The 7,880-nt window shown below is 35.4% G+C and overlaps 1 long non-coding RNA gene across 2 annotated transcripts; it reads right to left on the bottom strand.

Moving 5' to 3' along the window:
• Positions 1-3,706: 3,706 nt before the first annotated feature.
• On the bottom strand, positions 3,707-7,659 carry LOC306907783. Of its 2 annotated transcripts, none has more exons than XR_013787936.1 (4): positions 7,488-7,659; positions 7,160-7,274; positions 6,940-7,008; positions 3,707-5,334 (listed from the first exon to the last, which is right to left on the bottom strand). It is a non-coding gene; the product is annotated as an uncharacterized lncRNA (long non-coding RNA). The 2 variants fall into 2 exon arrangements; XR_013787937.1 differs by having other exon boundaries at positions 7,160-7,248; positions 7,488-7,648.
• Positions 7,660-7,880: the final 221 nt, after the last annotated feature.

Below are 7,880 nucleotides of genomic sequence, written 5' to 3'. Positions count from 1 at the left end.
TGTTTTACTCATTTATACGACTTAGCAGGGGATAAACCAGAGAAGGTTGATAGGAATATTGGTGTTAAGCAAGCAGAGGGAATATGTTCAAGGTCTCCACCGTCTAGCTCCTGAAAGTAGGGTATATGTTACTCTGGGTCACAATTAAATTGCAGCTGTCAGCAATCGTGATATAAAACAAGCGAGCGATCAACCCTCTTTACTTTGACCTTGAAAAAGAAGAGGATAAGATGGGAAGGTGGAAAGGGGGGAGAGCGGTCATTTACTGTAATGCGTTAGATTTTCCCCTATACGACATAAACAGCGTGTTTACGCTGCTGATTCCCCTTGATGGAAGTGCTAGTCAGCATTTTCCACTAGAATATGCTGCACTTTAGCCGGCACAATCTTTCTGGTTGACCAGTGGAAGGTATTGTTGCTTAGGCTAGTTTAAAGGCCTACTGAATACCAGGATCCAGAATGATTTCTTCAACGGGGTCACGTCTGATTCAAAAGAAAGAAAGGAATGAAATGATCGTGTTGGTCGCATATCGTTTCACAAGCACATAAATGTACACAGGCAAAAGTCACAATGCACAAATGTCAACAGCTGTGAATGAACATTGTAGCAAATACAAGGACAGGGCTCATGTGTCAACAAGCACTGGCACCTTAGTACAATATCACCTTCCTTTTTCACCCCAGCTGCAGAACGACAATAAATCTTTGAACCAATAAAAGGGCACGTCACACACATAACAAGTCCATAAGGCATCAGCTGACGCAATCTATCTATCTATCAGAAAATAAGAGTTATTAGGCAGTTGGATTGCTACAGCCAAAGAACCACATGTGGGTGTGTATTATTTATTTGCATTTACGCATTTGGCAGACGCTTTCATCTGAAGCAACTTACATTGCATTGTGCTATACATTTGTATCTGAGTATGTGCAATCCCCTGGAATCAAATCCATGACCTTGGCGTTGCTAGCGCTCTAACCACTGAGCTTCAGTGGTTATATATTAAAGTGTATATATTATCATAAACAGTAATTAATGAATTATTATTATTTGTTTATATTAAAAGAATACAAAAATGTCTGGGTTTGATACCCAGGGAACACACATACTGTTAATACAAATGTTGAGATTGAATGCACCGTAAGTCGCTTTGGATAAAAGCATCTTTCCAATGCGGAAATAAAAATGGACAGTCAAGGGAAACGTCGCCCCCAAAAAGTCTGTCATTTATTCACCCTCATGTCATTCAAAACCTGTAAATGACTCTTTCTCCTGTGGAACACAAAAGATTAAATACATAAGATATTTTGAGAAATACCACAGTGTTTTTGTGGATGTCAATGTGTTTGGTTACCAGCATTCTTCCAAATATCTTGTTTTGTGTGTGGCAGATGCAAGCAACTCATACAGCTTTGAAATGACATAAGAGTGAGTAAATCCCTTTCATGTTCTAGTAATGGCATAAAGAAAAATATTAATTTTACTCATACTAATGGGTGGGCAGCTGGGGTTAAAATGAAACCTACACCACAGAGTTTGACTTCAACATAATTGTATTCTTTTTGTTCTGCCATTTCCCCTCGAGTAAATGGGGACTTTCTTGCTCCTGCGTTTGTAAAAGGCCTCAATCTATTTGCAAATATTAAAATTTTAAAGGTGGGCTTGCTTACCGTTCAGTCTTGAATTGTGCATACATTAATACCAGGGGCTTTGGGAATTTATTCAGCCACAATAGAGGCAATGAAATATCACAATGAAATTTTACTTCCAACTTCGTAATCGCTCACGGAACAGTTTCCTCTGTTTAAAGGAAACGAGACCTCATTCATTCAAGGCATTGACATAACAGATTAACATATTAATCTCACTAAAAAGTAGCACCTGGATCCTGAAATATCTGCAGTGAGTCCACAGCAAAGCGCAGGTTCAGACGGGTATTTTTGCAGGGAAGGATCCCGAGAGCGGCATCTCGCAGAGTCTGATTCAAAAGGCCCAGTGGCTTTGAAAAACTCAATTTTCCTAATCACTGGTGCAGGTTCAGCCTGACTGGCTCGAATCACAAAGAGCCGTTCTGCGCTCTCTACAATGACAGCCAGCACACGGGCAGATTCTTAGCGCTGGAGAAACAAGCAGTCAAATCTGCTTTATATTTAGCAGAAATATATGTTTGTGTAAGTGGGGTTTTTATCAATCAAAGTAAACTTTGTGAGTTGTTTGACAGCTGAGGCTTTAATTAGATGCTTGTTAAATGGTTGAATCTTGGTCTACATGTTCTCTGAAATGTGTCCAGTATTGCCCCCCTCAAATTAAACTGAATACAACATAAAAGGCACGTGTCTATAAAGCAGTGCGAGCGGTTCTATCAATCTCATTTACTGAAGCTCATAAAAAGCAATGCAGATTGGCCATATTTACTGTGTACTGGAGTGCTTTTTATGTTCTGGAATTAAGTACTTGAAATGGGTTTTTGAAATGTTTTGCTTAGTTTGACAGAAGCAAAATAAATCAGCTATCTTTTTTTACAAATTTCCTTGTGTGACCAAAGGCGAGTTTACTCAGACAACCTAAAACCCAAATTCTATGTGATATGCTATCGACAGTATTTTATAGCACTACTTGTATTTTATGTAAAACAATTATAAAAGGGTAAATCATATGTTAATGTAAAATGTAAAGCTCACCCCAAAATAAAAATTCTGTCATCATTCTTTTACACAAGAAGATTGACCAATGTCTTGGTGGTTTTTGTGTCTTTACCACACTGTAAAAAAAAAAACCGTAAAAAAACGGTAAATCTCTGGCAGCAAAGTTGCCAGAGGTATTCCGTCAAATTACAGTAAAAGAATGTTTTTCAAAATTACATGCAAAAACCGTAAAAATACAGAGAATATTTTACAGTCATAATTCGTTTAATTACAGTGTATTACTGTTAATAATTGTTATTTAACTGTAGAAAAACAGATAAATTGTGTGAAAATACATTAAAAACAACTACCTTTAAGGTTAATCTCTGTAAATATATGGCTTTTATTTGTTACTTTATCAAGTTTCTCTGTATTTATACAGGAATTTTCTTTCAAAATAATGTTTATCTTTGTAAAATAAGTAAAAAGACATGTAAGAAAACGTAATAATTATGTGAAAATACATTAAAAACAACTACCTTTCAGGTTAATCTCTGTAAATATATGGTTTTTATTTGTTACTTTATCAAGTTTCTCTGTATTTATACAGTAATATTCTTTCAAAATACAGTTTATCTTTGTAAAATAAGTAAAAAGACATGTAAGAAAACGTAATTATTATGTGAAAATACATTAAAAAACAACTACCTTTTAGGTTAATCTCTGTGAATATATGGCTTTTATTTGTTAATTTCAAAATACAGTTTATCTTTGTAAAAGAACTAAGAACAATCGATAAAACCCCAATAAGTACATAAAATCAAAGACAAAAATATTACATAAATATATTTTTAAATTATTGGCCATTGCAAAAATAAACATAGTACGTTAAAAATACCTTAAAATTAGCTACATACATAATCTGTAAATTAAGGTATTTAGTTGTCGTTATATGAAACAATATTTTGTGTTAAAATATAGCCAATCTAATGTATAGTAACTAAGAAATGTTGTTTCTACCAGTAAAACAAAATCTATAAAAATGTAATGGGTACCTCCAATAAAACAGAACAGTCATTTTAGTGAATTGCAAACAAACGTTTAATGTTAATTGGACAGTAGAAATACAAGCAGAGCATGAAAAAATAGCTACATTATGATAATTAAGTGATTGTCAAATAAAATGTTTTAATGGATAAATAAAAACATTTAAAGGAATTAAAATACACAATATTTTGAACTATGCATTGGTCTAAATAACGTGTTTTCACTATCCGTATGAGTGAGTGAGAGTGAGTGAGTGAGTGTTTTTTGCTATTTTGATGGTAACTTTTTTTAAGACACTAACATGTCAGCCAGAAGAATCAATGAATGAATATCTGCTAAATTTATTTTACAAATTTACTGACACTGTAAGGTGATGCTCAGTTAAATCATACCAAAGCTACTTTTATCATGGTTCTCAAAGAAAAGCATACCCATAGAGTAGGAAAGGCCTTCCTGTATTACCAGACAGATATTAGTGAACTTCTGTTTTTTTAAAGCAATTACTGAAACATTTTCTTGGTCCAGAGTTAAAAATACTTTTTAAAGGGTTAGCTAAAGTGAACAGGTGCTTCTGTTTTGAAGTCCATAAAAGTGCATCTATCCATCATAAAAACAATCACAGGGCTCTGGGGGGGTTAAAGATTTAGTTCACCTCAAAATTAATTTCCTGATAATTTACTCACCCCAATGCCATCCAAGATATCCATGCCTTTCTTAAGTGTAAAAGAAATTAAGTTTGAGGAAAACATTTCAGGACTTTTCTCCACTCAACGGACTTCAAACGCAACCAAAATGTTGAAATCCAAATCAATGCAGTTTCAAGGGATGTGCACGATCGCACCTGAGAAATAGGGTCATAAAGTATCTAGCGAAACAGTTTTTTTTTTAAATGAACAATTGTGGTTAAAAAGTATATAAATGTTTGTCTTGTGCTGGTCTGCAACGCGCCAGGCATTATGTCATCACGTTGGAAACGTCGCAATTTTTTTTAAATAAATAAAAAAAGATGTCGGACGATTTTGAAATTGGAGGACAAAATGAGATGGAATTTGTCGCACTTCCCTGCCTTTTTAAACCGGAGTACACCGATAAATGACATGACGGGTGACGATTCCAACGTGATGACGTAATGCCCAGCGAGGTGCAACACAAGCACAAGTCGAATAATTGTGGTTAAAAAGTATATACATGTTGTGTGTCTGTTTTTTTTTAAATTACCAATCGTTTCGCTAAATAAGACCCTATTCCTGACGTCCACAGCCATTTGAAACTGCATTGCGATTGAAGTCCATTGTGTTGATAAAAATGCTGAAATGTTTTCCTCAAACTTAATTTCTCTTCCACTGAAGAAAGAAAGACATGGACATCTTGGATGGCATTGGGGTGAGTAAACTCAAGAAATTCATTTTGAGGTAGACTAATCCTTTAATAAAGGCCTTCTGAAGCAAAGAGATGCATTTGTGTAAGAAAAACATCCATATTTATAACTTTATAATCAAAATTATCTAGCTTCTGCCAGACGACCGTATGCATTCATATGGTGTCAGAAGAATCGTTCATCATAGATTACACAGATTTCAGATTAAAAACAGTCCCCTATTTCCACACCTGGGTTGTCATGGTCATCTGATGTAGATCCACAAGCACAGGTTTATCTATAACCTGAAATCACAAAAGGAGGACATATTTTAAAATACTATTTAAATTTAGGGTTAGGACTTCCCCTATCCATGAATGACTCTTACATAGTGCACCTTTAAGGTGTAATGGATTAGTTTAAGCTTCTTTTAAATGTACAAACTCATTATGGAGTAAACACTGATACCCCTTTTCCACCAAGGCAGAGCTGGTCTGAACCAGCACCCGGTTCTTGTTGGTGGAAAAGGGGTATGAAACAACCTGTTATGATTGATATTAAAGGATTAGTTCACCTCAAAATGAATTTCTTAAGTTTACTCACCCCAATGCCATCCAAGATATCCATGTCTTTCTGTCCTCAGTGGAAGAGAAATAACGTTTTTTTAGGAAAACATTTCTGGACTTTTCTTCACAGAATGTAGTTTAATGGCACCCAATGTTTCTCAGTTCATATCCATGCAGTTTCAAAGGTCTTTGAAGTGCTTCAACGGGCTCAGCACGATACCAGCTGAGGACGAGGGGGTTTTCTAGCGAAACGATCGATTATTTTTATTATAAAAAAATTATATACTTTATATACAATAGTTCGGATTGAGCTCAAGACTGAATAAGCCGGGAACTACAACATCATGCTCAACGGCGCATGCACGTGCGGAAGTACCGCACCACTGTTTACAAACTGAACTTATATATATGGGTACAATGCCGGTGCCATCCAAGCATGAGGACGTAGTTCCCGGCTTCTTCAGTCTTGAGCTCAATTTAAACTATTGTATATAAAGTATATAATTTTTTTATAATAAAAATAATCGATCGTTTCGCTAGAAAACCCCCTCGTCCTCAGCTGGTATCGTGCTGAGCCCGATGAAGCACTTCAAAGACCTTTGAAACTGCATGGATATGAACTGAGAAACATTTGGTGCCATTAAACTACATTCTGTGAAGAAAAGTCCAGAAATGTTTTCCTAAAAAAAAAACGTTATTTTTCTTCCACTGAGAAACGAAAGACATGGATATTTTATATGGCATTGGTAGTTCACCCAAAAATGACATTTAGCCTGTGATTTACTCACCCTCAAGCAATCCTAGGTGTATATGACATTCATCTTTCAGACAAATACAATCTGAGTTATATTAAAGTGCCCCTATTATAGAATTTTGAAAATTACCTTTCATAGCTTTCGTGTGTAACAGATCTAAGTGAACGAAAACATCCAGAGTTTCACTTTTATCACGGATAGATGCACTTTTACACCCATTCACTTCCATTATAAAGCTGGGAAGAGCCAGGGCATTTGTTAATATGAATGTATTCGTCTGAAAGGTTATATACACTTAGAATGTGAGTAAATCATGGGCTAATTTTCATTTCAGGGTGAACTATCGCTTTAAGACTAGAATATGCAAATTATTTATTATGCTAATGAAACAATTACAATGCCATACGTAACATCCAAATGAAACATTCACTACATTTAGAACCTACACCATGTGCAGGCCTCACCACGTGCGTCATGCACAGCACGAATCATTCAAATGGATTCTTAAAACACTATGTACAATACATGTTTATTAACAGTCAACCAGATCTATTTTCTTTCATAAAATTTAACTAATCAAACAACATACCTGTTAACAGACCACATCATCAGTGGATCAACGGGGCAATGGCTTCTCTCTCACGATCTCCTGTAGACACTGGGCGTAATAATATAATTATAAGCACATTATGAATTTCATAATCTTATTACAATTAAACACTTCATCACAATCAACACGATCAAATGCTGTTATCACTTAAATCACACTGGAGCAAAAACTTGCATTTGGACAATAAAACTCAGCTTACCAGAGAAACGTCCTCGAGAAAAACAACGTGCATGCGATCGCACGTCGTATGGAGAAACCCCGCGATGTTTCACCGATGACGCTCCCACTCTAAACGAAGACTCGAAGAAAAGTTCCTTTAATTTAACGTTATATTCTCTTACTTGTGAACCGTAATATGAACAAAATTGTGTGAGATTCATTAATCCATTTGAATTATAAAACAGAAAACAAAAGTAGTATAACAAGTAAATTCAAGAAAATTATACAATATTAGGGGGAAAACTATTCAAATATTTCACACCAGTTACAAATGTATACTTTTTATATAGCGCTGAAAACACTCTTACCTTCGTTCGAAACGCAGGAGAAAACATTACATTCCTTATTCCAAAATGCCAATGCAGCTCGATGATATCCGAGGATGGCTCACCTAAAAGCATTGAATTGAAAACACCCGCGCAAACCCGTTGAGAAGACGTCTCTGACAACCGTTTGTCAATTCAAATGTGTAAAACATGTGACCAAATCATTGCTCTTTCGGCTGTTATGACCTATGACACATTCGACGTTGTGGGCGGGAATTGGCGGCAAATTTGAATCTGTGTCGCACACAAACAACAAGATGCATCTGAATAAACGTGTGAATGTTAAATAGTTGTATGGAGTTGAAAATAGAATAATGTTATTTTCATTATTCTGTGGAAATATTTTTCAAAAAAAGTTACAATAACAACTTTTAT

Source organism: Barbatula barbatula (assembly GCF_947034865.1).
Source record: "Barbatula barbatula genome assembly, chromosome: 18".
NCBI lineage: Eukaryota > Metazoa > Chordata > Actinopteri > Cypriniformes > Nemacheilidae > Barbatula > Barbatula barbatula.
This window is presented reverse-complemented; position numbering and strand designations above follow the sequence as displayed.